General features: G+C 39.1%; 16 non-coding genes across 16 annotated transcripts; all 16 read left to right on the top strand.

The window, feature by feature from the left end:
- The first annotated feature begins 2,467 nt into the window (after positions 1 to 2,467).
- On the top strand, positions 2,468 to 2,540 carry TRNAV-CAC (transfer RNA valine (anticodon CAC)). The gene has a single exon. It is a non-coding gene; the product is annotated as a tRNA-Val (tRNA).
- Positions 2,541 to 5,135: 2,595 nt separating this feature from the next.
- On the top strand, positions 5,136 to 5,207 carry TRNAP-UGG (transfer RNA proline (anticodon UGG)). Its single transcript has one exon. It is a non-coding gene; the product is annotated as a tRNA-Pro (tRNA).
- A 300-nt stretch (positions 5,208 to 5,507) lies between these two features.
- On the top strand, positions 5,508 to 5,580 carry TRNAV-CAC (transfer RNA valine (anticodon CAC)). Its single transcript has one exon. It is a non-coding gene; the product is annotated as a tRNA-Val (tRNA).
- A 2,187-nt stretch (positions 5,581 to 7,767) lies between these two features.
- On the top strand, positions 7,768 to 7,839 carry TRNAP-UGG (transfer RNA proline (anticodon UGG)). The gene has a single exon. It is a non-coding gene; the product is annotated as a tRNA-Pro (tRNA).
- Positions 7,840 to 8,139: 300 nt separating this feature from the next.
- On the top strand, positions 8,140 to 8,212 carry TRNAV-CAC (transfer RNA valine (anticodon CAC)). Its single transcript has one exon. It is a non-coding gene; the product is annotated as a tRNA-Val (tRNA).
- Positions 8,213 to 10,455: 2,243 nt separating this feature from the next.
- TRNAP-UGG (transfer RNA proline (anticodon UGG)) lies at positions 10,456 to 10,527 on the top strand. Its single transcript has one exon. It is a non-coding gene; the product is annotated as a tRNA-Pro (tRNA).
- A 300-nt stretch (positions 10,528 to 10,827) lies between these two features.
- Positions 10,828 to 10,900, top strand: TRNAV-CAC (transfer RNA valine (anticodon CAC)). Its single transcript has one exon. It is a non-coding gene; the product is annotated as a tRNA-Val (tRNA).
- Positions 10,901 to 13,059: 2,159 nt separating this feature from the next.
- Positions 13,060 to 13,131, top strand: TRNAP-UGG (transfer RNA proline (anticodon UGG)). The gene has a single exon. It is a non-coding gene; the product is annotated as a tRNA-Pro (tRNA).
- Positions 13,132 to 13,431: 300 nt separating this feature from the next.
- Positions 13,432 to 13,504, top strand: TRNAV-CAC (transfer RNA valine (anticodon CAC)). The gene has a single exon. It is a non-coding gene; the product is annotated as a tRNA-Val (tRNA).
- A 2,155-nt stretch (positions 13,505 to 15,659) lies between these two features.
- Positions 15,660 to 15,731, top strand: TRNAP-UGG (transfer RNA proline (anticodon UGG)). Its single transcript has one exon. It is a non-coding gene; the product is annotated as a tRNA-Pro (tRNA).
- A 300-nt stretch (positions 15,732 to 16,031) lies between these two features.
- On the top strand, positions 16,032 to 16,104 carry TRNAV-CAC (transfer RNA valine (anticodon CAC)). The gene has a single exon. It is a non-coding gene; the product is annotated as a tRNA-Val (tRNA).
- Positions 16,105 to 18,276: 2,172 nt separating this feature from the next.
- Positions 18,277 to 18,348, top strand: TRNAP-UGG (transfer RNA proline (anticodon UGG)). The gene has a single exon. It is a non-coding gene; the product is annotated as a tRNA-Pro (tRNA).
- Positions 18,349 to 18,648: 300 nt separating this feature from the next.
- TRNAV-CAC (transfer RNA valine (anticodon CAC)) lies at positions 18,649 to 18,721 on the top strand. Its single transcript has one exon. It is a non-coding gene; the product is annotated as a tRNA-Val (tRNA).
- Positions 18,722 to 21,025: 2,304 nt separating this feature from the next.
- TRNAP-UGG (transfer RNA proline (anticodon UGG)) lies at positions 21,026 to 21,097 on the top strand. Its single transcript has one exon. It is a non-coding gene; the product is annotated as a tRNA-Pro (tRNA).
- A 300-nt stretch (positions 21,098 to 21,397) lies between these two features.
- TRNAV-CAC (transfer RNA valine (anticodon CAC)) lies at positions 21,398 to 21,470 on the top strand. The gene has a single exon. It is a non-coding gene; the product is annotated as a tRNA-Val (tRNA).
- Positions 21,471 to 23,797: 2,327 nt separating this feature from the next.
- Positions 23,798 to 23,869, top strand: TRNAP-UGG (transfer RNA proline (anticodon UGG)). The gene has a single exon. It is a non-coding gene; the product is annotated as a tRNA-Pro (tRNA).
- The last annotated feature ends 2,121 nt before the right edge of the window (positions 23,870 to 25,990 follow it).

The raw sequence follows: 25,990 nt of genomic DNA, 5'->3' as shown, positions 1-25,990 counted from the left end.
TTCTCTTAAAAACACTAAAGTAATTGGCATGTGGATGTATCTGTTGATTCACAGACCTCGCTTTCATAAGAGCCCTGCATTCTGTTCATTGCTCACCTAGAACATGCATTAACTTTGGGAATTGTTGGCACCAACAGGCATCTTAGTTTAGTGGAGTGTTTCTGGTGTTTAAGTGCAGAAGCCCTGGGCTCAATTCCTCGGTGACCCTTCTCAAGGTGATGATACAAATGCATCGTCACCTTTACGTTTAATGTCAGAATTGTTTATTTCTATTTGGTGGTGTATGAATGCTTGCAATAGTATGTTGATTTTTTCTAGCCTTGAATGAATAAAAGCAAATCACTCCTCTTTATGTATTTTTCTAATACATTGATATTTGCATCTCCTTTCCTAGCCTGCATTTTTCACTATCTTACAGGCTGTATATAATAAGTATCAATTCAGGGGCCCTTCTATTACTCAATTCACAACTATTCTATCCTGGCATTGATAAGCAATCTACATCTGCTTCTGTTGTGTATTGGTTATCATGTTTACCTGACGTGTGAAAGCCCCATGTTTGACAGTGCGCGTTAATAAAGAGACCAATGATTTGTATTAAAAGTTGGCATGTGTTTTTGTTACCTTGCACCGGCCAAAAAGTGCCGGAAATGATACATAGATAGATAGATAGATAGATAGATAGATAGCTAGATAGATAGATAGATAGATAGATAGATAGATAGATAGATAGATGGATGGATGGATGGATGGATGGATGGATGGATGGATGGATGGATGGATGGATGGATGGATGGATGGATGGATGGATGGATAGATAGATAGATAGATAGATAGATAGATAGATAGATAGATAGATAGATAGATAGATAGATAGATAGATAGATAGATAGATAGATAGATAGATAGATAGATAGATAGATAGATAGATAGATAGATAGATAGATAGATAGATAGATAGATAGATAGATAGATAGATATTGGGAGAGAGAGAGCGTTAATATAAACTGAGACTTTATTTTCCATCAAGCTGTCTTTCCTTTCCTTCAGGAGCAGAATGTTCTGATCATCAGCGCTCCAGAATCTAGTGCTTTGTTGGCAAGCATCACACATTGTGATGTGTTAGCTAAGAGTTCCATGTCGTTCAGACTCATATATTCCTCTGTAGTTGTACCTTGGTGATTCAACAAAATGTGGCATCATAAGCAGCATTCTACTGCCATAGACTGGGCAGAAAAAACATTTAGAATTTCACTGAAAAAGAAAAAAAGCATACTTAGGCAGAGCTTTCTGGACAGTAAGGACATTAGAGTAAGTGATGAATAAGCACTGCTTTTGTTAATTTACATAGGCAGAACAGAGACTGCTGGGAAAAGCCTGAAATTAAAGGCACAGAAAATGCCTGCTTCTGGATAGAACACTGAGAAGGGTTGAAAGTTTTTTCTCTGACCCTGGCCACTCGTACAAGCAATCCTATGATAGTCAGAAGGACCCACCCTAAAAAGGAAGGGACAGCCATTTGGACCCTTTCCACCTTTTCTATATCTCGCCTGATCGAGCCTGATCGAGCGCTGATTGAGCGGATTAGCACATGTACTTCTCATTTTGGGAAGGTATTGCTTAGCTTGCTACCAGCAGCTCAGTTATGTTATGATGTTAGAGGCTTGCAAGGAATGCTTTAGTCCTGCATTAGGCAGTTTTTATTGCTACTTGCATTCAAGGGAAAGATAATTAGCCAGAATCTGTGGCCCAGTTATTCAGCTTGGCATTCCGATTTGCACAAAGGGAATAAGCATTTGAGAAAAAATGCAACATGTGTTTCTTATGTTGTTATGAACAGCTTTTTATTCTTTCTCTTTAGGGTCTAGCCACTGCAGAAATAGATAAATAAGTGCTGACTTCCTGTAAGACGTGTCCAATGCTGGGACAAAATAAAAGGGGACACTTATAAATGATAGTGATATCATTTGAGAAAGGGTAAGTTGACACTGAATTTCATGTGTATTCACAGACCAAGCATGAAAAAGTCCCCAGCATGATCTTCATTGCGTGCTTAGAGCTGGTATTAGCTTTTCAGAGGTGCAGGTCTTTCGAAGGCTCGTTGGTCTAGGGGTATGATTCTCGCTTTGGGTGCGAGAGGTCCCGGGTTCAAATCCCAGACGAGCCCTTTCATTGGTGCTTTTTTAAAGTAGTATTGAAGTATGCATTTCAAAGCCAATATCAATTTTCTCTTTGCAGTAGTGGATGAATATTTGCTAGAGTCTCATGCTTTTAACCTTGCCCTGCCTGAGCAAATAGGAAACATTTCTCTTTAAGCATTTTGCAAAAATGCTGAACTTGCATGGCATATACAAGCGTTCAGCTAGGGCTGTCTGGGAAGGTTGCATGAAAGAAATCTAAAACCAGAGGCCCTTGGAATAGCCTGTTTTGAGAAGTTTCATCACAGAAGAATCAACTGTAGACATCTGTTTCTGTAGTGTAGTGGTTATCACGTTTGCCTCACACGCGAAAGGTCCCCGGTTCGAAACCGGGCAGAAACAGTTGTTATATTGTCTTGGCTGCAATGTTGAGAGGTGCTGTTTTGCCATGAAATTGTCCAGGCCCTGAAGATGGTTTCATGCAGACTCGTTCCAAGAAAGTGAATTCTCTTAAAAACACTAAAGTAATTGGCATGTGGATGTATCTGTTGATTCACAGACCTCGCTTTGAAAAGAGCCCTGCATTCTGTTCATTGCTCACCTAGAACATGCATTAACTTTGGGAATTGTTGGCACCAACAGGCATCTTAGTTTAGTGGAGTGTTTCTGGTGTTTAAGTGCAGAAGCCCTGGGCTCAATTCCTCGGTGACCCTTCTCAAGGTGATGATACAAATGCATCATCACCTTTACGTTTAATGTCAGAATTGTTTATTTCTATTTGGTGGTGTATGAATGCTTGCAATAGTATGTTGATTTTTTCTAGCCTTGAATGAATAAAAGCAAATCACTCCTCTTTATGTATTTTTCTAATACATTGATATTTGCATCTCCTTTCCTAGCCTGCATTTTTCACTATCTTATAGGCTGTATATAATAAGTATCAATTCAGGGGCCCTTCTTCTACTCAATTCACAACTGTTCTATCCCGGCATTGATAAGCAATCTACATCTGCTTCTGTTGTATATTGGTTATCATGTTTACCTGACGTGTGAAAGCCCCATGTTTGACAGTGCGCATTAATAAAGAGACCAATGATTTTTATTAAAAGTTGTCATGTGTTTTTGTTACCTTGCACCGGCCAAAAAGTGCCGGAAATAACTTCATTTGCAGTCACTTGAAAAGTAGGGATTCTCAAATAAATGGTAAAAGGTTGGAACAAATCTAAAGGAATGCATGGCATATCTATATGTATGTGTACGCAGGTATCCATATATAAAGATAGATAGATAGATAGATAGATAGATAGATAGATAGATAGATAGATAGATAGATAGATAGATAGATAGATAGATAGATAGATAGATAGATAGATAGATAGATAGATAGATAGATAGCTAGATAGATAGATAGATAGATAGATAGATAGATAGATGGATGGATGGATGGATGGATGGATGGATGGATGGATGGATGGATGGATGGATGGATGGATGGATAGATAGATAGATAGATAGATAGATAGATAGATAGATAGATAGATAGATAGATAGATAGATAGATAGATAGATAGATAGATAGATAGATAGATAGATAGATAGATAGATAGATAGATAGATAGATAGATAGATAGATAGATAGATAGATAGATGGATGGATGGATGGATGGATGGATGGATGGATGGATGGATGGATGGATGGATGGATGGATGGATGGATGGATGGATAGATAGATAGATAGATAGATAGATAGATAGATAGATAGATAGATAGATAGATAGATAGATAGATAGATAGATAGATAGATAGATAGATAGATAGATAGATAGATAGATAGATAGATAGATAGATAGATAGATAGATAGATAGATAGATAGATAGATATTGGGAGAGAGAGAGCGTTAATATAAACTGAGACTTTATTTTCCATCAAGCTGTCTTTCCTTTCCTTCAGGAGCAGAATGTTCTGATCATCAGCGCTCCAGAATCTAGTGCTTGGTTGGCAAGCATCACACATTGTGATGTGTTAGCTAAGAGTTCCATGTCGTTCAGACTCATATATTCCTCTGTAGTTGTACCTTGGTGATTCAACAAAATGTGGCATCATAAGCAGCATTCTACTGCCATAGACTGGGCAGAAAAAACATTTCGAATTTCACTGAAAAAGAAAAAAAGCATACTTAGGCAGAGCTTTCTGGACAGTAAGGACATTAGAGTAAGTGATGAATAAGCACTGCTTTTGTTAATTTACATAGGCAGAACAGAGACTGCTGGGAAAAGCCTGAAATTAAAGGCACAGAAAATGCCTGCTTCTGGATAGAACACTGAGAAGGGTTGAAAGTTTTTTCTCTGACCCTGGCCACTTATACAAGCAATCCTATGATAGTCAGAAGGACCCACCCTAAAAAGGAAGGGACAGCCATTTGGACCCTTTCCACCTTTTCTATATCTCGCCTGATCGAGCCTGATCGAGCGCTGATTGAGCGGATTAGCACATGTACTTCTCATTTTGGGAAGGTATTGCTTAGCTTGCTACCAGCAGCTCAGTTATGTTATGATGTTAGAGGCTTGCAAGGAATGCTTTAGTCCTGCATTAGGCAGTTTTTATTGCTACTTGCATTCAAGGGAAAGATAATTAGCCAGAATCTGTGACCCAGTTATTCAGCTTGGCATTCCGATTTGCACAAAGGGAATAAGCATTTGAGAAAAAATGCAACATGTGTTTCTTATGTTGTTATGAACAGCTTTTTATTCTTTCTCTTTAGGGTCTAGCCACTGCAGAAATAGATAAATAAGTGCTGACTTCCTGTAAGACGTGTCCAATGCTGGGACAAAATAAAAGGGGACACTTATAAATGATAGTGATATCATTTGAGAAAGGGTAAGTTGACACTGAATTTCATGTGTATTCACAGACCAAGCATGAAAAAGTCCCCAGCATGATCTTCATTGCGTGCTTAGAGCTGGTATTAGCTTTTCAGAGGTGCAGGCCTTTCGAAGGCTCGTTGGTCTAGGGGTATGATTCTCGCTTTGGGTGCGAGAGGTCCCGGGTTCAAATCCCGGACGAGCCCTTTCATTGGTGCTTTTTTAAAGTAGTATTGAAGTATGCATTTCAAAGCCAATATCAATTTTCTCTTTGCAGTAGTGGATGAATATTTGCTAGAGTCTCATGCTTTTAACCTTGCCCTGCCTGAGCAAATAGGAAACATTTCTCTTTAAGCATTTTGCAAAAATGCTGAACTTGCATGGCATATACAAGCGTTCAGCTAGGGCTGTCTGGGAAGGTTGCATGAAAGAAATCTAAAACCAGAGGCCCTTGGAATAGCCTGTTTTGAGAAGTTTCATCACAGAAGAATCAACTGTAGACATCTGTTTCTGTAGTGTAGTGGTTATCACGTTTGCCTCACACGCGAAAGGTCCCCGGTTCGAAACCGGGCAGAAACAGTTGTTATATTGTCTTGGCTGCAATGTTGAGAGGTGCCGTTTTGCCATGAAATTGTCCAGGCCCTGAAGATGGTTTCATGCAGACTCGTTCCAAGAAAGTGAATTCTCTTAAAAACACTAAAGTAATTGGCATGTGGATGTATCTGTTGATTCACAGACCTCGCTTTGAAAAGAGCCCTGCATTCTGTTCATTGCTCACCTAGAACATGCATTAACTTTGGGAATTGTTGGCACCAACAGGCATCTTAGTTTAGTGGAGTGTTTCTGGTGTTTAAGTGCAGAAGCCCTGGGCTCAATTCCTCGGTGACCCTTCTCAAGGTGATGATACAAATGCATCGTCACCTTTACGTTTAATGTCAGAATTGTTTATTTCTATTTGGTGGTGTATGAATGCTTGCAATAGTATGTTGATTTTTTCTAGCCTTGAATGAATAAAAGCAAATCACTCCTCTTTATGTATTTTTCTAATACATTGATATTTGCATCTCCTTTCCTAGCCTGCATTTTTCACTATCTTACAGGCTGTATATAATAAGTATCAATTCAGGGGCCCTTCTTCTACTCAATTCACAACTGTTCTATCCCGGCATTGATAAGCAATCTACATCTGCTTCTGTTGTATATTGGTTATCATGTTTACCTGACGTGTGAAAGCCCCATGTTTGACAGTGCGCGTTAATAAAGAGACCAATGATTTTTATTAAAAGTTGTCATGTGTTTTTGTTACCTTGCACCGGCCAAAAAGTGCCGGAAATGACTTCATTTGCAGTCACTTGAAAAGTAGGGATTCTCAAATAAATGGTAAGAGGTTGGAACAAATCTAAAGGAATGCATGGCATATCTATATGTATGTGTACGCAGGTATCCATATATAAAGATAGATAGATAGATAGATAGATAGATAGATAGATAGATAGATAGATAGATAGATAGATAGATAGATAGATAGATAGATAGATAGATAGATAGATAGATAGATAGATAGATAGATAGATAGATAGATAGATAGATAGATAGATAGATAGATAGATAGATAGATAGATAGATAGATAGATAGATAGATAGATAGATATTGGGAGAGAGAGAGCGTTAATATAAACTGAGACTTTATTTTCCATCAAGCTGTCTTTCCTTTCCTTCAGGAGCAGAATGTTCTGATCATCAGCGCTCCAGAATCTAGTGCTTGGTTGGCAAGCATCACACATTGTGATGTGTTAGCTAAGAGTTCCATGTCGTTCAGACTCATATATTCCTCTGTAGTTGTACCTTGGTGATTCAACAAAATGTGGCATCATAAGCAGCATTCTACTGCCATAGAATGGGCAGAAAAAACATTTCGAATTTCACTGAAAAAGAAAAAAAGCATACTTAGGCAGAGCTTTCTGGACAGTAAGGACATTAGAGTAAGTGATGAATAAGCACTGCTTTTGTTAATTTACATAGGCAGAACAGAGACTGCTGGGAAAAGCCTGAAATTAAAGGCACAGAAAATGCCTGCTTCTGGATAGAACACTGAGAAGGGTTGAAAGTTTTTTCTCTGACCCTGGCCACTTATACAAGCAATCCTATGATAGTCAGAAGGAACCACCCTAAAAAGGAAGGGACAGCCATTTGGACCCTTTCCACCTTTTCTATATCTCGCCTGATCGAGCCTGATCGAGCGCTGATTGAGCGGATTAGCACATGTACTTCTCATTTTGGGAAGGTATTGCTTAGCTTGCTACCAGCAGCTCAGTTATGTTATGATGTTAGAGGCTTGCAAGGAATGCTTTAGTCCTGCATTAGGCAGTTTTTATTGCTACTTGCATTCAAGGGAAAGATAATTAGCCAGAATCTGTGACCCAGTTATTCAGCTTGGCATTCCGATTTGCACAAAGGGAATAAGCATTTGAGAAAAAATGCAACATGTGTTTCTTATGTTGTTATGAACAGCTTTTTATTCTTTCTCTTTAGGGTCTAGCCACTGCAGAAATAGATAAATAAGTGCTGACTTCCTGTAAGACGTGTCCAATGCTGGGACAAAATAAAAGGGGACACTTATAAATGATAGTGATATCATTTGAGAAAGGGTAAGTTGACACTGAATTTCATGTGTATTCAAAGACCAAGCATGAAAAAGTCCCCAGCATGATCTTCATTGCGTGCTTAGAGCTGGTATTAGCTTTTCAGAGGTGCAGGCCTTTCGAAGGCTCGTTGGTCTAGGGGTATGATTCTCGCTTTGGGTGCGAGAGGTCCCGGGTTCAAATCCCGGACGAGCCCTTTCATTGGTGCTTTTTTAAAGTAGTATTGAAGTATGCATTTCAAAGCCAATATCAATTTTCTCTTTGCAGTAGTGGATGAATATTTGCTAGAGTCTCATGCTTTTAACCTTGCCCTGCCTGAGCAAATAGGAAACATTTCTCTTTAAGCATTTTGCAAAAATGCTGAACTTGCATGGCATATACAAGCGTTCAGCTAGGGCTGTCTGGGAAGGTTGCATGAAAGAAATCTAAAACCAGAGGCCCTTGGAATAGCCTGTTTTGAGAAGTTTCATCACAGAAGAATCAACTGTAGACATCTGTTTCTGTAGTGTAGTGGTTATCACGTTTGCCTCACACGCGAAAGGTCCCCGGTTCGAAACCGGGCAGAAACAGTTGTTATATTGTCTTGGCTGCAATGTTGAGAGGTGCCGTTTTGCCATGAAATTGTCCAGGCCCTGAAGATGGTTTCATGCAGACTCGTTCCAAGAAAGTGAATTCTCTTAAAAACACTAAAGTAATTGGCATGTGGATGTATCTGTTGATTCACAGACCTCGCTTTGAAAAGAGCCCTGCATTCTGTTCATTGCTCACCTAGAACATGCATTAACTTTGGGAATTGTTGGCACCAACAGGCATCTTAGTTTAGTGGAGTGTTTCTGGTGTTTAAGTGCAGAAGCCCTGGGCTCAATTCCTCGGTGACCCTTCTCAAGGTGATGATACAAATGCATCGTCACCTTTACGTTTAATGTCAGAATTGTTTATTTCTATTTGGTGGTGTATGAATGCTTGCAATAGTATGTTGATTTTTTCTAGCCTTGAATGAATAAAAGCAAATCACTCCTCTTTATGTATTTTTCTAATACATTGATATTTGCATCTCCTTTCCTAGCCTGCATTTTTCACTATCTTACAGGCTGTATATAATAAGTATCAATTCAGGGGCCCTTCTTCTACTCAATTCACAACTGTTCTATCCCGGCATTGATAAGCAATCTACATCTGCTTCTGTTGTATATTGGTTATCATGTTTACCTGACGTGTGAAAGCCCCATGTTTGACAGTGCGCGTTAATAAAGAGACCAATGATTTTTATTAAAAGTTGTCATGTGTTTTTGTTACCTTGCACCGGCCAAAAAGTGCCGGAAATGACTTCATTTGCAGTCACTTGAAAAGTAGGGATTCTCAAATAAATGGTAAGAGGTTGGAACAAATCTAAAGGAATGCATGGCATATCTATATGTATGTGTACGCAGGTATCCATATATAAAGATAGATAGATAGATAGATAGATAGATGGATGGATGGATGGATGGATGGATGGATGGATAGATAGATAGATAGATAGATAGATAGATAGATAGATAGATAGATAGATAGATAGATAGATAGATAGATAGATAGATAGATAGATAGATAGATAGATAGATAGATAGATAGATAGATAGATAGATAGATAGATAGATAGATAGATAGATAGATAGATAGATAGATAGATAGATAGATAGATAGATAGATAGATATTGGGAGAGAGAGAGCGTTAATATAAACTGAGACTTTATTTTCCATCAAGCTGTCTTTCCTTTCCTTCAGGAGCAGAATGTTCTGATCATCAGCGCTCCAGAATCTAGTGCTTGGTTGGCAAGCATCACACATTGTGATGTGTTAGCTAAGAGTTCCATGTCGTTCAGACTCATATATTCCTCTGTAGTTGTACCTTGGTGATTCAACAAAATGTGGCATCATAAGCAGCATTCTACTGCCATAGACTGGGCAGAAAAAACATTTCGAATTTCACTGAAAAAGAAAAAAAGCATACTTAGGCAGAGCTTTCTGGACAGTAAGGACATTAGAGTAAGTGATGAATAAGCACTGCTTTTGTTAATTTACATAGGCAGAACAGAGACTGCTGGGAAAAGCCTGAAATTAAAGGCACAGAAAATGCCTGCTTCTGGATAGAACACTGAGAAGGGTTGAAAGTTTTTTCTCTGACCCTGGCCACTTATACAAGCAATCCTATGATAGTCAGAAGGACCCACCCTAAAAAGGAAGGGACAGCCATTTGGACCCTTTCCACCTTTTCTATATCTCGCCTGATCGAGCCTGATCGAGCGCTGATTGAGCGGATTAGCACATGTACTTCTCATTTTGGGAAGGTATTGCTTAGCTTGCTACCAGCAGCTCAGTTATGTTATGATGTTAGAGGCTTGCAAGGAATGCTTTAGTCCTGCATTAGGCAGTTTTTATTGCTACTTGCATTCAAGGGAAAGATAATTAGCCAGAATCTGTGACCCAGTTATTCAGCTTGGCATTCCGATTTGCACAAAGGGAATAAGCATTTGAGAAAAAATGCAACATGTGTTTCTTATGTTGTTATGAACAGCTTTTTATTCTTTTTCTTTAGTGTCTAGCCACTGCAGAAATAGATAAATAAGTGCTGACTTCCTGTAAGACGTGTCCAATGCTGGGACAAAATAAAAGGGGACACTTATAAATGATAGTGATATCATTTGAGAAAGGGTAAGTTGACACTGAATTTCATGTGTATTCACAGACCAAGCATGAAAAAGTCCCCAGCATGATCTTCATTGCGTGCTTAGAGCTGGTATTAGCTTTTCAGAGGTGCGGGCCTTTCGAAGGCTCGTTGGTCTAGGGGTATGATTCTCGCTTTGGGTGCGAGAGGTCCCGGGTTCAAATCCCGGACGAGCCCTTTCATTGGTGCTTTTTTAAAGTAGTATTGAAGTATGCATTTCAAAGCCAATATCAATTTTCTCTTTGCAGTAGTGGATGAATATTTGCTAGAGTCTCATGCTTTTAACCTTGCCCTGCCTGAGCAAATAGGAAACATTTCTCTTTAAGCATTTTGCAAAAATGCTGAACTTGCATGGCATATACAAGCGTTCAGCTAGGGCTGTCTGGGAAGGTTGCATGAAAGAAATCTAAAACCAGAGGCCCTTGGAATAGCCTGTTTTGAGAAGTTTCATCACAGAAGAATCAACTGTAGACATCTGTTTCTGTAGTGTAGTGGTTATCACGTTCGCCTCACACGCGAAAGGTCCCCGGTTCGAAACCGGGCAGAAACAGTTGTTATATTGTCTTGGCTGCAATGTTGAGAGGTGCCATTTTGCCATGAAATTGTCCAGGCCCTGAAGATGGTTTCATGCAGACTCATTCCAAGAAAGTGAATTCTCTTAAAAACACTAAAGTAATTGGCATGTGGATGTATCTGTTGATTCACAGACCTCGCTTTCATAAGAGCCCTGCATTCTGTTCATTGCTCACCTAGAACATGCATTAACTTTGGGAATTGTTGGCACCAACAGGCATCTTAGTTTAGTGGAGTGTTTCTGGTGTTTAAGTGCAGAAGCCCTGGGCTCAATTCCTCGGTGACCCTTCTCAAGGTGATGATACAAATGCATCGTCACCTTTACGTTTAATGTCAGAATTGTTTATTTCTATTTGGTGGTGTATGAATGCTTGCAATAGTATGTTGATTTTTTCTAGCCTTGAATGAATAAAAGCAAATCACTCCTCTTTATGTATTTTTCTAATACATTGATATTTGCATCTCCTTTCCTAGCCTGCATTTTTCACTATCTTACAGGCTGTATATAATAAGTATCAATTCAGGGGCCCTTCTATTACTCAATTCACAACTATTCTATCCTGGCATTGATAAGCAATCTACATCTGCTTCTGTTGTGTATTGGTTATCATGTTTACCTGACGTGTGAAAGCCCCATGTTTGACAGTGCGCGTTAATAAAGAGACCAATGATTTGTATTAAAAGTTGGCATGTGTTTTTGTTACCTTGCACCGGCCAAAAAGTGCCGGAAATGACTTCATTTGCAGTCACTTGAAAAGTAGGGATTCTCAAATAAATGGTAAGAGGTTGGAACAAATCTAAAGGAATGCATGGCATATCTATATGTATGTGTACGCAGGTATCCATATATAAAGATAGATAGATAGATAGATAGATAGATAGATAGATAGATAGATAGATAGATAGATAGATAGATAGATAGATAGATAGATAGATAGATAGATAGATAGATAGATAGATAGATAGATAGATAGATAGATAGATAGATAGATAGATAGATAGATAGATAGATAGATAGATATTGGGAGAGAGAGAGCGTTAATATAAACTGAGACTTTATTTTCCATCAAGCTGTCTTTCCTTTCCTTCAGGAGCAGAATGTTCTGATCATCAGCGCTCCAGAATCTAGTGCTTGGTTGGCAAGCATCACACATTGTGATGTGTTAGCTAAGAGTTCCATGTCGTTCAGACTCATATATTCCTCTGTAGTTGTACCTTGGTGATTCAACAAAATGTGGCATCATAAGCAGCATTCTACTGCCATAGACTGGGCAGAAAAAACATTTCGAATTTCACTGAAAAAGAAAAAAAGCATACTTAGGCAGAGCTTTCTGGACAGTAAGGACATTAGAGTAAGTGATGAATAAGCACTGCTTTTGTTAATTTACATAGGCAGAACAGAGACTGCTGGGAAAAGCCTGAAATTAAAGGCACAGAAAATGCCTGCTTCTGGATAGAACACTGAGAAGGGTTGAAAGTTTTTTCTCTGACCCTGGCCACTTATACAAGCAATCCTATGATAGTCAGAAGGACCCACCCTAAAAAGGAAGGGACAGCCATTTGGACCCTTTCCACCTTTTCTATATCTCGCCTGATCGAGCCTGATCGAGCGCTGATTGAGCGGATTAGCACATGTACTTCTCATTTTGGGAAGGTATTGCTTAGCTTGCTACCAGCAGCTCAGTTATGTTATGATGTTAGAGGCTTGCAAGGAATGCTTTAGTCCTGCATTAGGCAGTTTTTATTGCTACTTGCATTCAAGGGAAAGATAATTAGCCAGAATCTGTGACCCAGTTATTCAGCTTGGCATTCCGATTTGCACAAAGGGAATAAGCATTTGAGAAAAAATGCAACATGTGTTTCTTATGTTGTTATGAACAGCTTTTTATTCTTTTTCTTTAGTGTCTAGCCACTGCAGAAATAGATAAATAAGTGCTGACTTCCTGTAAGACGTGTCCAATGCTGGGACAAAATAAAAGGGGACACTTATAAATGATAGTGATATCATTTGAGAAAGGGTAAGTTGACACTGAATTTCATGTGTATTCACAGACCAAGCATGAAAAAGTCCCCAGCATGATCTTCATTGCGTGCTTAGAGCTGGTATTAGCTTTTCAGAGGTGCGGGCCTTTCGAAGGCTCGTTGGTCTAGGGGTATGATTCTCGCTTTGGGTGCGAGAGGTCCCGGGTTCAAATCCCGGACGAGCCCTTTCATTGGTGCTTTTTTAAAGTAGTATTGAAGTATGCATTTCAAAGCCAATATCAATTTTCTCTTTGCAGTAGTGGATGAATATTTGCTAGAGTCTCATGCTTTTAACCTTGCCCTGCCTGAGCAAATAGGAAACATTTCTCTTTAAGCATTTTGCAAAAATGCTGAACTTGCATGGCATATACAAGCGTTCAGCTAGGGCTGTCTGGGAAGGTTGCATGAAAGAAATCTAAAACCAGAGGCCCTTGGAATAGCCTGTTTTGAGAAGTTTCATCACAGAAGAATCAACTGTAGACATCTGTTTCTGTAGTGTAGTGGTTATCACGTTCGCCTCACACGCGAAAGGTCCCCGGTTCGAAACCGGGCAGAAACAGTTGTTATATTGTCTTGGCTGCAATGTTGAGAGGTGCCATTTTGCCATGAAATTGTCCAGGCCCTGAAGATGGTTTCATGCAGACTCATTCCAAGAAAGTGAATTCTCTTAAAAACACTAAAGTAATTGGCATGTGGATGTATCTGTTGATTCACAGACCTCGCTTTCATAAGAGCCCTGCATTCTGTTCATTGCTCACCTAGAACATGCATTAACTTTGGGAATTGTTGGCACCAACAGGCATCTTAGTTTAGTGGAGTGTTTCTGGTGTTTAAGTGCAGAAGCCCTGGGCTCAATTCCTCGGTGACCCTTCTCAAGGTGATGATACAAATGCATCGTCACCTTTACGTTTAATGTCAGAATTGTTTATTTCTATTTGGTGGTGTATGAATGCTTGCAATAGTATGTTGATTTTTTCTAGCCTTGAATGAATAAAAGCAAATCACTCCTCTTTATGTATTTTTCTAATACATTGATATTTGCATCTCCTTTCCTAGCCTGCATTTTTCACTATCTTACAGGCTGTATATAATAAGTATCAATTCAGGGGCCCTTCTATTACTCAATTCACAACTATTCTATCCTGGCATTGATAAGCAATCTACATCTGCTTCTGTTGTGTATTGGTTATCATGTTTACCTGACGTGTGAAAGCCCCATGTTTGACAGTGCGCGTTAATAAAGAGACCAATGATTTGTATTAAAAGTTGGCATGTGTTTTTGTTACCTTGCACCGGCCAAAAAGTGCCGGAAATGACTTCATTTGCAGTCACTTGAAAAGTAGGGATTCTCAAATAAATGGTAAGAGGTTGGAACAAATCTAAAGGAATGCATGGCATATCTATATGTATGTGTACGCAGGTATCCATATATAAAGATAGATAGATAGATAGATAGATAGATAGATAGATAGATAGATAGATAGATAGATAGATAGATAGATAGATAGATAGATAGATAGATAGATAGATAGATAGATAGATAGATAGATAGATAGATAGATAGATAGATAGATAGATAGATAGATAGATAGATAGATATTGGGAGAGAGAGAGCGTTAATATAAACTGAGACTTTATTTTCCATCAAGCTGTCTTTCCTTTCCTTCAGGAGCAGAATGTTCTGATCATCAGCGCTCCAGAATCTAGTGCTTGGTTGGCAAGCATCACACATTGTGATGTGTTAGCTAAGAGTTCCATGTCGTTCAGACTCATATATTCCTCTGTAGTTGTACCTTGGTGATTCAACAAAATGTGGCATCATAAGCAGCATTCTACTGCCATAGACTGGGCAGAAAAAACATTTCGAATTTCACTGAAAAAGAAAAAAAGCATACTTAGGCAGAGCTTTCTGGACAGTAAGGACATTAGAGTAAGTGATGAATAAGCACTGCTTTTGTTAATTTACATAGGCAGAACAGAGACTGCTGGGAAAAGCCTGAAATTAAAGGCACAGAAAATGCCTGCTTCTGGATAGAACACTGAGAAGGGTTGAAAGTTTTTTCTCTGACCCTGGCCACTTATACAAGCAATCCTATGATAGTCAGAAGGACCCACCCTAAAAAGGAAGGGACAGCCATTTGGACCCTTTCCACCTTTTCTATATCTCGCCTGATCGAGCCTGATCGAGCGCTGATTGAGCGGATTAGCACATGTACTTCTCATTTTGGGAAGGTATTGCTTAGCTTGCTACCAGCAGCTCAGTTATGTTATGATGTTAGAGGCTTGCAAGGAATGCTTTAGTCCTGCATTAGGCAGTTTTTATTGCTACTTGCATTCAAGGGAAAGATAATTAGCCAGAATCTGTGACCCAGTTATTCAGCTTGGCATTCCGATTTGCACAAAGGGAATAAGCATTTGAGAAAAAATGCAACATGTGTTTCTTATGTTGTTATGAACAGCTTTTTATTCTTTTTCTTTAGTGTCTAGCCACTGCAGAAATAGATAAATAAGTGCTGACTTCCTGTAAGACGTGTCCAATGCTGGGACAAAATAAAAGGGGACACTTATAAATGATAGTGATATCATTTGAGAAAGGGTAAGTTGACACTGAATTTCATGTGTATTCACAGACCAAGCATGAAAAAGTCCCCAGCATGATCTTCATTGCGTGCTTAGAGCTGGTATTAGCTTTTCAGAGGTGCGGGCCTTTCGAAGGCTCGTTGGTCTAGGGGTATGATTCTCGCTTTGGGTGCGAGAGGTCCCGGGTTCAAATCCCGGACGAGCCCTTTCATTGGTGCTTTTTTAAAGTAGTATTGAAGTATGCATTTCAAAGCCAATATCAATTTTCTCTTTGCAGTAGTGGATGAATATTTGCTAGAGTCTCATGCTTTTAACCTTGCCCTGCCTGAGCAAATAGGAAACATTTCTCTTTAAGCATTTTGCAAAAATGCTGAACTTGCATGGCATATACAAGCGTTCAGCTAGGGCTGTCTGGGAAGGTTGCATGAAAGAAATCTAAAACCAGAGGCCCTTGGAATAGCCTGTTTTGAGAAGTTTCATCACAGAAGAATCAACTGTAGACATCTGTTTCTGTAGTGTAGTGGTTATCACGTTCGCCTCACACGCGAAAGGTCCCCGGTTCGAAACCGGGCAGAAACAGTTGTTATATTGTCTTGGCTGCAATGTTGAGAGGTGCCATTTTGCCATGAAATTGTCCAGGCCCTGAAGATGGTTTCATGCAGACTCATTCCAAGAAAGTGAATTCTCTTAAAAACACTAAAGTAATTGGCATGTGGATGTATCTGTTGATTCACAGACCTCGCTTTCATAAGAGCCCTGCATTCTGTTCATTGCTCACCTAGAACATGCATTAACTTTGGGAATTGTTGGCACCAACAGGCATCTTAGTTTAGTGGAGTGTTTCTGGTGTTTAAGTGCAGAAGCCCTGGGCTCAATTCCTCGGTGACCCTTCTCAAGGTGATGATACAAATGCATCGTCACCTTTACGTTTAATGTCAGAATTGTTTATTTCTATTTGGTGGTGTATGAATGCTTGCAATAGTATGTTGATTTTTTCTAGCCTTGAATGAATAAAAGCAAATCACTCCTCTTTATGTATTTTTCTAATACATTGATATTTGCATCTCCTTTCCTAGCCTGCATTTTTCACTATCTTACAGGCTGTATATAATAAGTATCAATTCAGGGGCCCTTCTATTACTCAATTCACAACTATTCTATCCTGGCATTGATAAGCAATCTACATCTGCTTCTGTTGTGTATTGGTTATCATGTTTACCTGACGTGTGAAAGCCCCATGTTTGACAGTGCGCGTTAATAAAGAGACCAATGATTTGTATTAAAAGTTGGCATGTGTTTTTGTTACCTTGCACCGGCCAAAAAGTGCCGGAAATGACTTCATTTGCAGTCACTTGAAAAGTAGGGATTCTCAAATAAATGGTAAGAGGTTGGAACAAATCTAAAGGAATGCATGGCATATCTATATGTATGTGTACGCAGGTATCCATATATAAAGATAGATAGATAGATAGATAGATAGATAGATAGATAGATAGATAGATAGATAGATAGATAGATAGATAGATAGATAGATAGATAGATAGATAGATAGATAGATAGATAGATAGATAGATAGATAGATAGATAGATAGATAGATAGATAGATAGATAGATAGATAGATAGATAGATAGATAGATAGATAGATATTGGGAGAGAGAGAGCGTTAATATAAACTGAGACTTTATTTTCCATCAAGCTGTCTTTCCTTTCCTTCAGGAGCAGAATGTTCTGATCATCAGCGCTCCAGAATCTAGTGCTTGGTTGGCAAGCATCACACATTGTGATGTGTTAGCTAAGAGTTCCATGTCGTTCAGACTCATATATTCCTCTGTAGTTGTACCTTGGTGATTCAACAAAATGTGGCATCATAAGCAGCATTCTACTGCCATAGACTGGGCAGAAAAAACATTTAGAATTTCACTGAAAAAGAAAAAAAGCATACTTAGGCAGAGCTTTCTGGACAGTAAGGACATTAGAGTAAGTGATGAATAAGCACTGCTTTTGTTAATTTACATAGGCAGAACAGAGACTGCTGGGAAAAGCCTGAAATTAAAGGCACAGAAAATGCCTGCTTCTGGATAGAACACTGAGAAGGGTTGAAAGTTTTTTCTCTGACCCTGGCCACTTATACAAGCAATCCTATGATAGTCAGAAGGACCCACCCTAAAAAGGAAGGGACAGCCATTTGGACCCTTTCCACCTTTTCTATATCTCGCCTGATCGAGCCTGATTGAGCGGATTAGCACATGTACTTCTCATTTTGGGAAGGTATTGCTTAGCTTGCTACCAGCAGCTCAGTTATGTTATGATGTTAGAGGCTTGCAAGGAATGCTTTAGTCCTGCATTAGGCAGTTTTTATTGCTACTTGCATTCAAGGGAAAGATAATTAGCCAGAATCTGTGGCCCAGTTATTCAGCTTGGCATTCCGATTTGCACAAAGGGAATAAGCATTTGAGAAAAAATGCAACATGTGTTTCTTATGTTGTTATGAACAGCTTTTTATTCTTTCTCTTTAGGGTCTAGCCACTGCAGAAATAGATAAATAAGTGCTGACTTGCTGTAAGACGTGTCCAATGCTGGGACAAAATAAAAGGGGACACTTATAAATGATAGTGATATCATTTGAGAAAGGGTAAGTTGACACTGAATTTCATGTGTATTCACAGACCAAGCATGAAAAAGTCCCCAGCATGATCTTCATTGCGTGCTTAGAGCTGGTATTAGCTTTTCAGAGGTGCGGGCCTTTCGAAGGCTCGTTGGTCTAGGGGTATGATTCTCGCTTTGGGTGCGAGAGGTCCCGGGTTCAAATCCCGGATGAGCCCTTTCATTGGTGCTTTTTTAAAGTAGTATTGAAGTATGCATTTCAAAGCCAATATCAATTTTCTCTTTGCAGTAGTGGATGAATATTTGCTAGAGTCTCATGCTTTTAACCTTGCCCTGCCTGAGCAAATAGGAAACATTTCTCTTTAAGCATTTTGCAAAAATGCTGAACTTGCATGGCATATACAAGCGTTCAGCTAGGGCTGTCTGGGAAGGTTGCATGAAAGAAATCTAAAACCAGAGGCCCTTGGAATAGCCTGTTTTGAGAAGTTTCATCACAGAAGAATCAACTGTAGACATCTGTTTCTGTAGTGTAGTGGTTATCACGTTTGCCTCACACGCGAAAGGTCCCCGGTTCGAAACCGGGCAGAAACAGTTGTTATATTGTCTTGGCTGCAATGTTGAGAGGTGCTGTTTTGCCATGAAATTGTCCAGGCCCTGAAGATGGTTTCATGCAGACTCGTTCCAAGAAAGTGAATTCTCTTAAAAACACTAAAGTAATTGGCATGTGGATGTATCTGTTGATTCACAGACCTCGCTTTGAAAAGAGCCCTGCATTCTGTTCATTGCTCACCTAGAACATGCATTAACTTTGGGAATTGTTGGCACCAACAGGCATCTTAGTTTAGTGGAGTGTTTCTGGTGTTTAAGTGCAGAAGCCCTGGGCTCAATTCCTCGGTGACCCTTCTCAAGGTGATGATACAAATGCATCATCACCTTTACGTTTAATGTCAGAATTGTTTATTTCTATTTGGTGGTGTATGAATGCTTGCAATAGTATGTTGATTTTTTCTAGCCTTGAATGAATAAAAGCAAATCACTCCTCTTTATGTATTTTTCTAATACATTGATATTTGCATCTCCTTTCCTAGCCTGCATTTTTCACTATCTTAGAGGCTGTATATAATAAGTATCAATTCAGGGGCCCTTCTTCTACTCAATTCACAACTGTTCTATCCCGGCATTGATAAGCAATCTACATCTGCTTCTGTTGTATATTGGTTATCATGTTTACCTGACGTGTGAAAGCCCCATGTTTGACAGTGCGCGTTAATAAGGAGACCAATGATTTTTATTAAAAGTTGTCATGTGTTTTTGTTACCTTGCACCGGCCAAAAAGTGCCGGAAATGACTTAATTTGCAGTCACTTGAAAAGTAGGGATTCTCAAATAAATGGTAAGAGGTTGGAACAAATCTAAAGGAATGCATGGCATATCTATATGTATGTGTACGCAGGTATCCATATATAAAGATAGATAGATAGATAGATAGATAGATAGATAGATAGATAGATAGATAGATAGATAGATAGATAGATAGATAGATAGATAGATAGATAGATAGATAGATGGATGGATGGATGGATGGATGGATGGATAGATAGATAGATAGATAGATAGATAGATAGATAGATAGATAGATAGATAGATAGATAGATAGATAGATAGATAGATAGATAGATAGATAGATAGATAGATAGATAGATAGATAGATAGATAGATAGATAGATAGATAGATAGATAGATAGATAGATAGATAGATAGATAGATAGATAGATAGATAGATAGATAGATATTGGGAGAGAGAGAGCGTTAATATAAACTGAGACTTTATTTTCCATCAAGCTGTCTTTCCTTTCCTTCAGGAGCAGAATGTTCTGATCATCAGCGCTCCAGAATCTAGTGCTTGGTTGGCAAGCATCACACATTGTGATGTGTTAGCTAAGAGTTCCATGTCGTTCAGACTCATATATTCCTCTGTAGTTGTACCTTGGTGATTCAACAAAATGTGGCATCATAAGCAGCATTCTACTGCCATAGACTGGGCAGAAAAAACATTTAGAATTTCACTGAAAAAGAAAAAAAGCATACTTAGGCAGAGCTTTCTGGACAGTAAGGACATTAGAGTAAGTGATGAATAAGCACTGCTTTTGTTAATTTACATAGGCAGAACAGAGACTGCTGGGAAAAGCCTGAAATTAAAGGCACAGAAAATGCCTGCTTCTGGATAGAACACTGAGAAGGGTTGAAAGTTTTTTCTCTGACCCTGGCCACTTATACAAGCAATCCTATGATAGTCAGAAGGACCCACCCTAAAAAGGAAGGGACAGCCATTTGGACCCTTTCCACCTTTTCTATATCTCGCCTGATCGAGCCTGATTGAGCGGATTAGCACATGTACTTCTCATTTTGGGAAGGTATTGCTTAGCTTGCTACCAGCAGCTCAGTTATGTTATGATGTTAGAGGCTTGCAAGGAATGCTTTAGTCCTGCATTAGGCAGTTTTTATTGCTACTTGCATTCAAGGGAAAGATAATTAGCCAGAATCTGTGGCCCAGTTATTCAGCTTGGCATTCCGATTTGCACAAAGGGAATAAGCATTTGAGAAAAAATGCAACATGTGTTTCTTATGTTGTTATGAACAGCTTTTTATTCTTTCTCTTTAGGGTCTAGCCACTGCAGAAATAGATAAATAAGTGCTGACTTGCTGTAAGACGTGTCCAATGCTGGGACAAAATAAAAGGGGACACTTATAAATGATAGTGATATCATTTGAGAAAGGGTAAGTTGACACTGAATTTCATGTGTATTCACAGACCAAGCATGAAAAAGTCCCCAGCATGATCTTCATTGCGTGCTTAGAGCTGGTATTAGCTTTTCAGAGGTGCGGGCCTTTCGAAGGCTCGTTGGTCTAGGGGTATGATTCTCGCTTTGGGTGCGAGAGGTCCCGGGTTCAAATCCCGGATGAGCCCTTTCATTGGTGCTTTTTTAAAGTAGTATTGAAGTATGCATTTCAAAGCCAATATCAATTTTCTCTTTGCAGTAGTGGATGAATATTTGCTAGAGTCTCATGCTTTTAACCTTGCCCTGCCTGAGCAAATAGGAAACATTTCTCTTTAAGCATTTTGCAAAAATGCTGAACTTGCATGGCATATACAAGCGTTCAGCTAGGGCTGTCTGGGAAGGTTGCATGAAAGAAATCTAAAACCAGAGGCCCTTGGAATAGCCTGTTTTGAGAAGTTTCATCACAGAAGAATCAACTGTAGACATCTGTTTCTGTAGTGTAGTGGTTATCACGTTTGCCTCACACGCGAAAGGTCCCCGGTTCGAAACCGGGCAGAAACAGTTGTTATATTGTCTTGGCTGCAATGTTGAGAGGTGCTGTTTTGCCATGAAATTGTCCAGGCCCTGAAGATGGTTTCATGCAGACTCGTTCCAAGAAAGTGAATTCTCTTAAAAACACTAAAGTAATTGGCATGTGGATGTATCTGTTGATTCACAGACCTCGCTTTGAAAAGAGCCCTGCATTCTGTTCATTGCTCACCTAGAACATGCATTAACTTTGGGAATTGTTGGCACCAACAGGCATCTTAGTTTAGTGGAGTGTTTCTGGTGTTTAAGTGCAGAAGCCCTGGGCTCAATTCCTCGGTGACCCTTCTCAAGGTGATGATACAAATGCATCATCACCTTTACGTTTAATGTCAGAATTGTTTATTTCTATTTGGTGGTGTATGAATGCTTGCAATAGTATGTTGATTTTTTCTAGCCTTGAATGAATAAAAGCAAATCACTCCTCTTTATGTATTTTTCTAATACATTGATATTTGCATCTCCTTTCCTAGCCTGCATTTTTCACTATCTTAGAGGCTGTATATAATAAGTATCAATTCAGGGGCCCTTCTTCTACTCAATTCACAACTGTTCTATCCCGGCATTGATAAGCAATCTACATCTGCTTCTGTTGTATATTGGTTATCATGTTTACCTGACGTGTGAAAGCCCCATGTTTGACAGTGCGCGTTAATAAAGAGACCAATGATTTTTATTAAAAGTTGTCATGTGTTTTTGTTACCTTGCACCGGCCAAAAAGTGCCGGAAATGACTTAATTTGCAGTCACTTGAAAAGTAGGGATTCTCAAATAAATGGTAAGAGGTTGGAACAAATCTAAAGGAATGCATGGCATATCTATATGTATGTGTACGCAGGTATCCATATATAAAGATAGATAGATAGATAGATAGATAGATAGATAGATAGATAGATAGATAGATAGATAGATAGATAGATAGATAGATAGATAGATAGATAGATAGATAGATGGATGGATGGATGGATGGATGGATGGATAGATAGATAGATAGATAGATAGATAGATAGATAGATAGATAGATAGATAGATAGATAGATAGATAGATAGATAGATAGATAGATAGATAGATAGATAGATAGATAGATAGATAGATAGATAGATAGATAGATAGATAGATAGATAGATAGATAGATAGATAGATAGATAGATAGATAGATAGATAGATAGATAGATAGATAGATAGATATTGGGAGAGAGAGAGCGTTAATATAAACTGAGACTTTATTTTCCATCAAGCTGTCTTTCCTTTCCTTCAGGAGCAGAATGTTCTGATCATCAGCGCTCCAGAATCTAGTGCTTGGTTGGCAAGCATCACACATTGTGATGTGTTAGCTAAGAGTTCCATGTCGTTCAGACTCATATATTCCTCTGTAGTTGTACCTTGGTGATTCAACAAAATGTGGCATCATAAGCAGCATTCTACTGCCATAGACTGGGCAGAAAAAACATTTAGAATTTCACTGAAAAAGAAAAAAAGCATACTTAGGCAGAGCTTTCTGGACAGTAAGGACATTAGAGTAAGTGATGAATAAGCACTGCTTTTGTTAATTTACATAGGCAGAACAGAGACTGCTGGGAAAAGCCTGAAATTAAAGGCACAGAAAATGCCTGCTTCTGGATAGAACACTGAGAAGGGTTGAAAGTTTTTTCTCTGACCCTGGCCACTTATACAAGCAATCCTATGATAGTCAGAAGGACCCACCCTAAAAAGGAAGGGACAGCCATTTGGACCCTTTCCACCTTTTCTATATCTCGCCTGATCGAGCCTGATCGAGCGCTGATTGAGCGGATTAGCACATGTACTTCTCATTTTGGGAAGGTATTGCTTAGCTTGCTACCAGCAGCTCAGTTATGTTATGATGTTAGAGGCTTGCAAGGAATGCTTTAGTCCTGCATTAGGCAGTTTTTATTGCTACTTGCATTCAAGGGAAAGATAATTAGCCAGAATCTGTGGCCCAGTTATTCAGCTTGGCATTCCGATTTGCACAAAGGGAATAAGCATTTGAGAAAAAATGCAACATGTGTTTCTTATGTTGTTATGAACAGCTTTTTATTCTTTCTCTTTAGGGTCTAGCCACTGCAGAAATAGATAAATAAGTGCTGACTTGCTGTAAGACGTGTCCAATGCTGGGACAAAATAAAAGGGGACACTTATAAATGATAGTGATATCATTTGAGAAAGGGTAAGTTGACACTGAATTTCATGTGTATTCACAGACCAAGCATGAAAAAGTCCCCAGCATGATCTTCATTGCGTGCTTAGAGCTGGTATTAGCTTTTCAGAGGTGCGGGCCTTTCGAAGGCTCGTTGGTCTAGGGGTATGATTCTCGCTTTGGGTGCGAGAGGTCCCGGGTTCAAATCCCGGATGAGCCCTTTCATTGGTGCTTTTTTAAAGTAGTATTGAAGTATGCATTTCAAAGCCAATATCAATTTTCTCTTTGCAGTAGTGGATGAATATTTGCTAGAGTCTCATGCTTTTAACCTTGCCCTGCCTGAGCAAATAGGAAACATTTCTCTTTAAGCATTTTGCAAAAATGCTGAACTTGCATGGCATATACAAGCGTTCAGCTAGGGCTGTCTGGGAAGGTTGCATGAAAGAAATCTAAAACCAGAGGCCCTTGGAATAGCCTGTTTTGAGAAGTTTCATCACAGAAGAATCAACTGTAGACATCTGTTTCTGTAGTGTAGTGGTTATCACGTTCGCCTCACACGCGAAAGGTCCCCGGTATGAAACCGGGCAGAAACAGTTGTTATATTGTCTTGGCTGCAATGTTGAGAGGTGCCGTTTTGCCATGAAATTGTCCAGGCCCTGAAGATGGTTTCATGCAGACTCATTCCAAGAAAGTGAATTCTCTTAAAAACACTAAAGTAATTGGCATGTGGATGTATCTGTTGATTCACAGACCTCGCTTTCATAAGAGCCCTGCATTCTGTTCATTGCTCACCTAGAACATGCATTAACTTTGGGAATTGTTGGCACCAACAGGCATCTTAGTTTAGTGGAGTGTTTCTGGTGTTTAAGTGCAGAAGCCCTGGGCTCAATTCCTCGGTGACCCTTCTCAAGGTGATGATACAAATGCATCGTCACCTTTACGTTTAATGTCAGAATTGTTTATTTCTATTTGGTGGTGTATGAATGCTTGCAATAGTATGTTGATTTTTTCTAGCCTTGAATGAATAAAAGCAAATCACTCCTCTTTATGTATTTTTCTAATACATTGATATTTGCATCTCCTTTCCTAGCCTGCATTTTTCACTATCTTACAGGCTGTATATAATAAGTATCAATTCAGGGGCCCTTCTATTACTCAATTCACAACTATTCTATCCTGGCATTGATAAGCAATCTACATCTGCTTCTGTTGTGTATTGGTTATCATGTTTACCTGACGTGTGAAAGCCCCATGTTTGACAGTGCGCGTTAATAAAGAGACCAATGATTTGTATTAAAAGTTGGCATGTGTTTTTGTTACCTTGCACCGGCCAAAAAGTGCCGGAAATGATACATAGATAGATAGATAGATAGATAGATAGATAGATAGCTAGATAGATAGATAGATAGATAGATAGATAGATAGATGGATGGATGGATGGATGGATGGATGGATGGATGGATGGATGGATGGATGGATGGATGGATGGATGGATGGATGGATGGATGGATGGATAGATAGATAGATAGATAGATAGATAGATAGATAGATAGATAGATAGATAGATAGATAGATAGATAGATAGATAGATAGATAGATAGATAGATAGATAGATAGATAGATAGATAGATAGATAGATAGATAGATAGATAGATAGATAGATAGATAGATATTGGGAGAGAGAGAGCGTTAATATAAACTGAGACTTTATTTTCCATCAAGCTGTCTTTCCTTTCCTTCAGGAGCAGAATGTTCTGATCATCAGCGCTCCAGAATCTAGTGCTTTGTTGGCAAGCATCACACATTGTGATGTGTTAGCTAAGAGTTCCATGTCGTTCAGACTCATATATTCCTCTGTAGTTGTACCTTGGTGATTCAACAAAATGTGGCATCATAAGCAGCATTCTACTGCCATAGACTGGGCAGAAAAAACATTTAGAATTTCACTGAAAAAGAAAAAAAGCATACTTAGGCAGAGCTTTCTGGACAGTAAGGACATTAGAGTAAGTGATGAATAAGCACTGCTTTTGTTAATTTACATAGGCAGAACAGAGACTGCTGGGAAAAGCCTGAAATTAAAGGCACAGAAAATGCCTGCTTCTGGATAGAACACTGAGAAGGGTTGAAAGTTTTTTCTCTGACCCTGGCCACTCGTACAAGCAATCCTATGATAGTCAGAAGGACCCACCCTAAAAAGGAAGGGACAGCCATTTGGACCCTTTCCACCTTTTCTATATCTCGCCTGATCGAGCCTGATCGAGCGCTGATTGAGCGGATTAGCACATGTACTTCTCATTTTGGGAAGGTATTGCTTAGCTTGCTACCAGCAGCTCAGTTATGT

The sequence above is a fragment of the Lissotriton vulgaris genome, chromosome 8 (assembly GCF_964263255.1).
Source record: "Lissotriton vulgaris chromosome 8, aLisVul1.2, whole genome shotgun sequence".
NCBI lineage: Eukaryota > Metazoa > Chordata > Amphibia > Caudata > Salamandridae > Lissotriton > Lissotriton vulgaris.
Note: the sequence above shows the minus strand (reverse complement) of the source record. Positions and strands in the feature narration are given on the sequence as shown.